Source organism: Microcebus murinus, chromosome 13, assembly GCF_040939455.1.
Source record: "Microcebus murinus isolate Inina chromosome 13, M.murinus_Inina_mat1.0, whole genome shotgun sequence".
In the NCBI taxonomy this organism is placed as follows: domain Eukaryota; kingdom Metazoa; phylum Chordata; class Mammalia; order Primates; family Cheirogaleidae; genus Microcebus; species Microcebus murinus.
The window spans coordinates 77,710,301-77,719,422 of NC_134116.1; the positions used below are offsets into that span (position 1 = coordinate 77,710,301).

The following is a 9,122-nucleotide window of genomic DNA, read 5'->3' on the forward strand; positions in this document are numbered from 1 at the left end:
GACCTGCAGGCTGAGGGACTCCACTATTGTTAGACCATCACTCTTTGAACCAGATGTCAGACTTGGACTTGCCAGTCGATGGGGCATTCCACTAAGAAGGGAAGAAACCCACCCGACGTTCAGCAGGCAGCCAAATATTGATTGTGGTCACGCATCAGGCCTGGTGCGTTTCTGCAAGACCGGGAGAACAAGATGCAACTCGAGACCCCTAAAATGCAGTCCCATGGGCAAAAGGAAGAGTCATAAGCTTGTTAAGAAACACATTACCATCTGGAAAGAAGTAAGAGACACAGATCTGTGGGAAATTGGTGTCTTCTGGGAAACATGAGGTGCTAGCAGCTGACAGGGAAAGATAAAACGATGATCATTGCATTCTTGCCTGCCAACCTGGGAGGCCTGCTCGGTGAGGAAAGACAGGAGGCAAAGATGTCAAGCTCGCAGGCCTTCACTTTCTTCAAAGTAGGAAACTTGTAAAATAACCCTGGGTAGGTGTAAGGTTTTTGTGGGGTTTTTTTCATGTTAATTTCATGAAAAGTGTATGACTCTATACAAAAAGGAATATTCAATTTCTCCTAAAGTTTGAGACCTTGATTGGGTCTGCATGGTACATTCTTCACTAAATAGCAATTGCTTCCCAATGTCTGGGCATTTGGTGTCTGTAGGCAACTACCTTTTCCACAGAAACTTTCACTTCTCTGATAAGGGAAGAGGAAGAATATAATTGTTAAAACTGTTAACAAGTACATCAATATTTCATCCATTCTAAGATTCGCATTTTCACAATTTTACATCCCTGAAGTTGGGTGCATCTTTCAATCAGTTATAATTGTGTCTTAATTTTATAATTGTAAGACATTGTGTCTTACAATTATAATTGGCAACACTTTTTTTCTTTCGTCCTGATACATGAAAGAAGGGTGCATCAGTAGCACCCCAGACTGAATGAAATGCAGGCAATTGCTTAAAATATTGCTGCTCGACAAAACATTTAAAGTTGGAGCAGTGTGAAGAAGAGGAGGCGAGAAGGACCCCCGGACCGACCAAAGCCCACGCGTGCTGCATCCCCGGGTCCAGCGCCCACGTCCCGCCGCCGTCGCCACCACGCCCAAGAGAAAGGCTGAAGGGGATGCTAAAGGAGATAAAGCCAAGACAAAGGACGAACCGCAGAGAAGATCCGCGAGGTTGTCTGCTAAACCTGCTCCTCCAAAGCCAGAGCCCAAGCCTAAAATGGCCCCTGCAAAGAAGGGAGAGAAGGTACCCAAAGGGAAAAAGGGAAAAGCTGACGCCGGCAAGGAGGGGAATAATCCTGCAGAAAACGGAGATGCCAAGACAGACCAGGCACAGGAAGCTGAAGGGGCTGGAGACGCCAAGTGAAGTGTGTGCATTTTTGATAACTGTGTACTTCTGGTGACTGTACAGTTTGAAATACTATTTTTTATCAAGTTTTATAAAAATGCAGAATTTTGTTTTACTTTTTTTTTTTTTTAAGCTATGTTGTTAGCACACAGAACACTTCATTGTTGTGTTTTTGGGGAAGGGGCATATGTCACTAATAGAATGTCTCCAAAGCTAGATCGATATGGAGAAAACACCTTCCCCTTCTAGTTTTGAGAGACTTCCTCTTGGCTCTCAGGAGGAAGGATTCCCTGACGTTGACACATAGCCACCTTGGCACATGTGCCTTGTGGTATGGAAAAACTAATTGGTTTTTATGTCCTATTCTCCCTCTCTGCCTTCAGCATAGTCTTAACTCCCTTAAACCCAGACACCTCTTGGGAGCCTGACCTCCCATAATTACATACCAGTATGTCGGCTAATCTGGACTTTTCCAGTGGCACCACTGAGATGGCATCCCTCAGAAGAGCAGCAGTCCCATTTGTAGATTGTGGATCTTCAGATAAATTCTGCCATTTTCATTTCATTTCCTGAAAGTCAGGGTCAGCTTATGAAAAGTTGTTAAACAACATGCTAAATGTGAAATGTCAGCCCTCACTCTAAACTTTCTCTGTTTGGGAGCATCAGATGAAGACTTCATTGGGTTTTGTAGTGGCTTTCTGATTTTGGTAGACCATTGAAGAAGGGAGTTTGAAAGTTGTTGTATACTGTTAATGATTGTCTGCCCATGTCCTGCCTGAAATACCATGATTGTTTATGAAAAGTATCTTTAATAAAGCTGGATACAGTTTGACTTGGGAAAAAAAAAAACATTTAAAGTTATAGTGTAAAGAAACCCACTGTCTTGAGGAGCTCGAGTGCTTCAGGAATAGGACAGGAATTAGGTGTCTAAGTTCTAGAATTATTAAAGGACCCTAAGAACTGCTTTAGGTGTGTGAACCTACCTCCTTTAGATATATGTTTCTCCTTAAATCTCTTAAAGTGGTGAATGGTATTTATAGGGTTTTTAGGTGGTAAGCCATGTTTCCATTCTTGGAATAAGGCCACCTTGATCATGGATGACGTGCAGTTGGTTTACAGACCACTAGATTCAGTCTTTTCTAATAACTTACATAAAAATGTTGCAGTCCATGGCAGAGGTGTGTCTGTAATTTTCTTTTCTTGCTAACCTCAGATTGTGCCTTGAACAATGTGTTCTCTTTTCCTTTCTCTTAGAGAGACTGTGTTAGATTGTAATTGCTCGATCATTAGATGTTTGGCTAGACGTCAGTTCTGCCATCTGGTTTTACTGCTCTGCTTCATTTTGTTTGGAGGGGTAGAGTTTACCAATTCAACGTCTCTAATAGTTTTAGGACTCTTTAGGTTATCTATTTCTTCTCAAGTCACTTTGGTAATTTAAATATATTTATTTATTTATTTATTTATTTTTGGATTTATATGTTTTGTATAAACTTTAAAATTTAGTGGAATAATACTTATAACATTCTTTCACTATATTTTTATCTCGGCTGCAACTATAGTTATGCCCATCTCATTCTAAACCCCACTTGTATCTTTTCAATTTTTTTCTTAATAAATATTGTTGTTTTTCAAAAGAATTAATTTTCATCATTGATCCATTTTAGGGTATCTTTGTTTTCTGTTTTATTACTTTTTGCTCTGATTCATATTTCTTACTTATCCTTTCTGTGTGTTTATTGTTATTCTTTTTCTAACTTCTTACATTTGATTAAAATGGATTCTTCACTCATTAATCTTCAGCTTTTTATCTTTTATAATCTAAGCATTAGAAGCCATAAAATTCCTTCTAAGTGCAGCTTTAGCTATCTTTCATGTCTTAATATATGCTGTTTTCATAATTATGCACAGCTAATTGTATTCTAATATCCACACTGATTTATTCTTTGATCCATGAGTTATTGAAATCTGCATTATAAAAATTTCTAAATGTATGGAATGACTCTTGTTATCTTTTTATTAGTAATTTCTAGTGTAGTTGTGTTGTGGTAAGAGAACATGTCCTGTGTGGAACTGGTTTTTTGAAATGTGCCAAGACTTCACGTCTAGAATGTAGTCAATTTTCATAAATGTTTTATTTGTACTTGAAAAGAATGTGAATTATCTAATCGTTTGGTCCAGGGTTATGAATATGTCCAAATGTGTTGCTCTCATTTCCTTCATCCTTACTGATTTTGCACCAGTTTAACCCATCAGTTGCCAAAAGGATATAAAATATAGTCCTTCCCTCTGGTTGTGGATTGATCCACCCCCACCCCTTGTGTTTCCCAGCCCATTCTCTGAGCGTGGAACCGAAAGCTCCAGAGTCCTGCAGGGATCAGCAGTTACATCTGGGCGTTTCTGGCTTCCCTTCCTTGACAGCTCAACGATACCTTCAAAGAAATAAAAATGGATTCTGTCTGGTTTTCAAGTGTTCTGTACAATAAATTGTTTGAGTCTAGCTTAACCTTCTGTATTGCCAGAAATACTTAAGCTCTCTAAGCCTCACTTTTTCATTGGAAATGGACATAGTAATGTCTCAGGTTGGGGTTCCCCAGGAAGTGACATCGAGACAGAGATTTGCACGCAGAGAGTTTATGGGGAAGTGACAGTGGCCCTGGCAGAGGGGGTAGTGGCCCACTTCACCCACCCCACCACGCCCAGCCCAGAGCCTGACACACTAAGAACTCCCAGCCAAATGGCATGAACCCATATACTGTCACCTATGACAGATAAGGCAGTTTTGTCAGATGTAAAACTGCAACAAGAATGTGACATTGAGCCTGGGACCCCTCCAGCTCCTGCTGAGAGTTGTCTCTGAGCTGCCCAAGAGAACCGGAGTCCTCTACAAAACGCCCAGGTCCACTGACAACGCTGAAGCAGGGACAGATCATGGCAGGAAAATACTCTTGTGGAGAACAATATCCAGGACCCTCAATGACCTTCTAAAAAGCCACTTTTGCCCAGGGCATGAGCATATAAAGCTCTTAGGAGCTGGGGAGGAAATGACCTCTCAAATCACAGACCCAGAGCCAGAAAGCCACAGAAGGGCTGATCTTAAGTGGGGACACCTAACCCACTACTCAGTGGACCATGTATGCGCACTTTGCTGCTTCCAACCACAAATACAAGCTGCAGCCCCAGGCCCTGCTCGTTGCCCTTGCTGCTATTGTTCCCTGGGACTGTCCCTGTCCCTGCCCCTGCTGCTCATGGGCACCTAACGTATTCTAGAGTGTGCAGGAGTCTGAGGGCACAAGGCCTGGGTGTTTGCGAAAAATTCAAGGGGCAGTTTTCTGTTGCTTTTTTCTTTTTCTCTTGGTTTAGATTTATGCCATTAAACTCGTGTTACTCAGGACTCTAACCTTTAGGGTTAAAACTCTGCACACAGTGAAAACAGCATAGAAGGCAAAAATTGAGTGCACCCTTAAGACTTCCGCCACACTGGAGGCTGGCATCTGTCCGACAGTGAGTCCAGCATAAATATTACTCCCTCAGTTTCAGAATACGTGGCATTTCTCTGGCTGAGCACTAGGCGAGGTTGCCTTGGGTTTGGGTGCCATGTATAATACTATAAAGGTGGTGTCACCATCAAGTTCCATAATTCCACGTCCCACTCAGGGCAGACTGTCTGACAGTCGTGTTCAGGAGCTGAGGCTGACCGAGGGGGTGATGTCATAGGTTGAGACCTTGCTCATTCATTGCTTGAAATAGCGGAAGAGATTGCCCTGGCACTTAAATTAGTTTCTGTTTCTCAAGGCTGTATAGTTTCATTTTTTTCAGGTTAAAGGCACCAGTGCTTTGTCTCCACTGTGCTAAACCACCCAGCTACCTGCTCTTAGTTATGGCTGTGCTGTTAGAGCCCACCTTCTTGTGTCTGGGAGTAAGCTCCACCCTGAGCTGACCACCCTTGCATCCGGCCATTGCTCTGTTAGCTGCCAACTCCCCGACAACTCAGCCACTACCCTGGACTTCCACATAGACTGGGCCTCTAGTCCCACAGTCTCTCCTAATCATAGGTGGCCTTTTAATTTCAGAGTAATGTGTCTCAGAACAATACACACTTAAGACCACTTCCACTCCCGCTCGTTTCCCTGTCTTTACACAAGCATACTTCGTCTCTCTACAACTCCGGCCCAATCAGAGAAGACCATATTTATCTCTACCCTATATCAAAGCAAGTTCTCCATTGAAGAATATTCGAACCCTAATCCATGAAGTTTTAATTTTCATAAATGCTGTTTTTAAACAAAAGGAGCTAAGTTAACATACATGGAAAACACTATGTTTCTGAACACCTGTTTCTGAAAGTTAATATTGGTACAACTTCCCTATGAATTAAATCTCACTATCTTCATTTTGTAGGGTAGAACACTGTGGCTCACAGAAGTTAAGGAATTTGCCTAGGTTCACAGAGCCAGTAAGTGTCCAAACCAGAATTCAAACCCAGATTCTATTTGATTCCAAAACTTGGGCTCTTTTGGCCACACCTTCAAACACTTCGGGTAAGTCTCGTAGCATCTCTGAGCTTTAGATTCCTCACATCCTCATCGAAGGGAGATTGGGTTAAGTTATCTCGGGGTAACTTCCATGTTAATTTTAGGAAAAGAGCAGAAGAGAAGAGGAAGAGAAGAGAAGAGAAGAGAAGAGAAGAGAAGAGAAGAGAAGAGAAGAGAAGAGAAGAGAAGAGAAGAGAAGAGAAGAGAAGAGAAGCAGTGAGAGAGTGGAGAGGTGCAGTGGGAAGGGAATAGAGGTTTTGTGAACTTCCCACCTTACTATTTCTTTTTCTTTTGAGACAGAGTCTCACTCTGTTGCCCAGGTTAGAGTGAGTGCCGTGGCATCAGCCTAGCTCACAGCAACCTCAAACTCCTGGGCTCAAGCGATCCTCCTGCCTCATCCTCCCAAGTAGCTGGGACTACAGGCACGTGCCACCATGCCTGGCTAATTTTTTGTATATATATTTTTAGTTGGTCAATTAATTTCTTTCTACTTTTAGTAGAGACAGGCTCTCGCTCTTGCTCAGGCTGGTCTTGAACTCCTGACCCCAAGCAATCCTCCTGCCTCGGCCTCCCAGAGTGCTAGCATTACAGGCGTGAGCCACCGCGCCCGGCCTCCCACCTCACTATTTCTGATTCTATTAACGTATATTTACCTCGATTGTCAACTGTGACCAGTTACATCCCCCTTTGAAAGTTTACCTTCATCATGTTCTACAGATAAATATGAATTTTTCTTGGCATTTAAGAGAAATGTAAGCCACTGTGGTGTGAACAAGCCTATTTTAAGGGAAGTATAATTCATGCAGCCTCTAATTCTTATTTCTCAATTACAAAATGACACAACCTCATTATTCTTTAAACTGAGTTTCAACAGACTACGAATTTGAACCTGCTAGACACAGGAGGCAGAAATATATCACCAACACCAAAACAAACAGAAAGTCTTCCGGAAAGGCTCCCATAGCCTAGTGTTTGTGCTGCTACCTCTCAGCCACGCGGATTAGCAGGCCTCGGGAGGGATTATAAGGGATGGTGATTTTCTGGGTAAAGGGCTCAGAAATCAGATCAAAGTCGGAATAACAAACAAGTTTTTCAAAGGCGGCTGCCCAAACCCAACAGTAATTTTTCACCTGTTTACAAAGTGTGGAAAAGAAATGTGGGCCTCCCGTGGGTCTCCCCACCTGGTCACACAACACGTATCACATTGTCATTATCACCGTCCTTAGTATAATTTCTAAAGATTGAAAAGGCTGGAAATGAAACTGACCCTGCAGCAGAAATAACCACCAACAGGATTCACTTTAAATGCAAAGAAGCAACAAAATTTATTGGCTGAATTAAACACAACAGTTAAAATGGCAGTGTTGTATTTTCATTTTAAAATGCCTGAATGAAACAAGAAAAGTGCTATTAGTCCAAGCTTCTTACATTCATTAAAAGAGTGACTATCAAAAACAGCAACATGCACAATGGTACATATTCACAAGATGGAAGTATATCAACAAATATACAAAATACCCAAAATAAAATATTTACAGGTTTAAAAATATAAACATCGATTCATCTATCCCATTAAACCATTGGAGTGGAGAAAGAAGAGACCCTATTGCTATTTAGAATCCATTTTTAAAACATAGTTTTAGGAGACCATTTTTGATGTTTTTCAGGGGTTTAACATTCTATTATAAAAATAATATCTATAAACCTGCTAACAATTTTCCTCCTGTGCACAAAAATAATACAGCCAAAAGCTTGTCCTCAAAGACATGCCAGACTTTCAGGAAAACTAGTTATAGAAATGGAGTTTCTCATTTGGGTTTTCTTGGCTATTGTTTTCAAATAACCTGCAATTGCTATATTACACTGAAATACTTCATAGAAATAACTTGGGCAAAACCTGAAGTTCACGATGAGCCTACTAGGTAGCTGGTGTCAAGTAAAAAAATGACAGGAATTTACTTTGCCTATAGCATCAAAACCACTTTCCCTGATTTTCTTGATAAATCTACCACTATCAGATCCTGCATGTTCAGTTCAGTTTATCCTGGAAGCAATGAAAATGTTAAATATGACTTTGTTAGCATTTCTCCTCCTTTATTTAGAAATAAATGTGTGGTAGGAGATCAATGACTGTAATGTAGATATTTGAGGAGGTTCATTAATTCCTGCAGGCCACCTGGGGCCATTTCCTGACACATTAATAAGTATTTTCTGCATGTCTATCCCATCCCCCTCTGCAACTAGACCAGACATTTTTAGTATTTCTGCTTTAGTTGATTCAATGATCCAGGTGTAAGAGTGTCTGATAAAGTTTAATACATCTCAAATAACCAGGAACCTAGGCTATATTTTATTTAAAATATATCTCTTCACACAGAGCATAAAGTTACTAATCTACCCAATTATTGAATAATTTCCAAAAATTATCCCAGTTTACCAATACCTACCTTATAGGGTTCTTGTGAACAGTAAAGATAACAATGTAAAATAAAGCACAGAGCATCATGTCTGGCACCATAGTAAACATACAGGATATGTTAGTTATTAGAATTAAATATAAAATACTCATATTCATGGTGACTGGCTTATTGAAGGTGTTCAATAACTACTGAACGAATTAATTAATCAGAAAATAGAGGCTAGGATCCAATGGCTGTAGACAGAACATAGGATGGGCTACTTTTGAAAGAGTGAAGTGCTTATTTCTGTATTAAGGCAAAGGATAACTCACATAGCTACCATTTAAATAAACAACACAGATGACAAGGGTGGGTGAAGATGTGAAGAAACTGGAACCCTTCTGTGTGGTTGGTAAGAATGTAAAATTGTGCAACCACTTGGAAAACAGTATGAAGGTTTCTCAAAAAATTAAAAATAGAATTATCATATAACCCGGCAAATTCCACTTCTGGATATTTATTCGAAAGAATTGAAATCAGGATCTTGAAGTGCTATTTTCACTCCTGTGTTCACTGTAGCGTTATTCACGATAGCCAAGATATGGAAAAAACCTACATGTCTGTCAACAGGTGAATGGATAAAAAAAACGTGGCACATATATACAATGTGGTGTGTGTGTATATATATATATATACACACACACACACACAATGTGGCATATATATATACAGCTTTAAAAAAAGAAGAAAATCCTACAATCCTACAAAAGAAGAAAATCCTATGCAACAACATGGATGAAGCTGGAGGACATTATGCTCAGTTAAATCAGCCAGT

General features: G+C 40.5%; 1 pseudogene; it reads left to right on the forward strand.

Annotated features, from left to right (window-relative positions):
* The first annotated feature begins 360 nt into the window (after positions 1-360).
* On the forward strand, positions 361-1,461 carry LOC109731348 (non-histone chromosomal protein HMG-17 pseudogene; annotated as a pseudogene).
* The last annotated feature ends 7,661 nt before the right edge of the window (positions 1,462-9,122 follow it).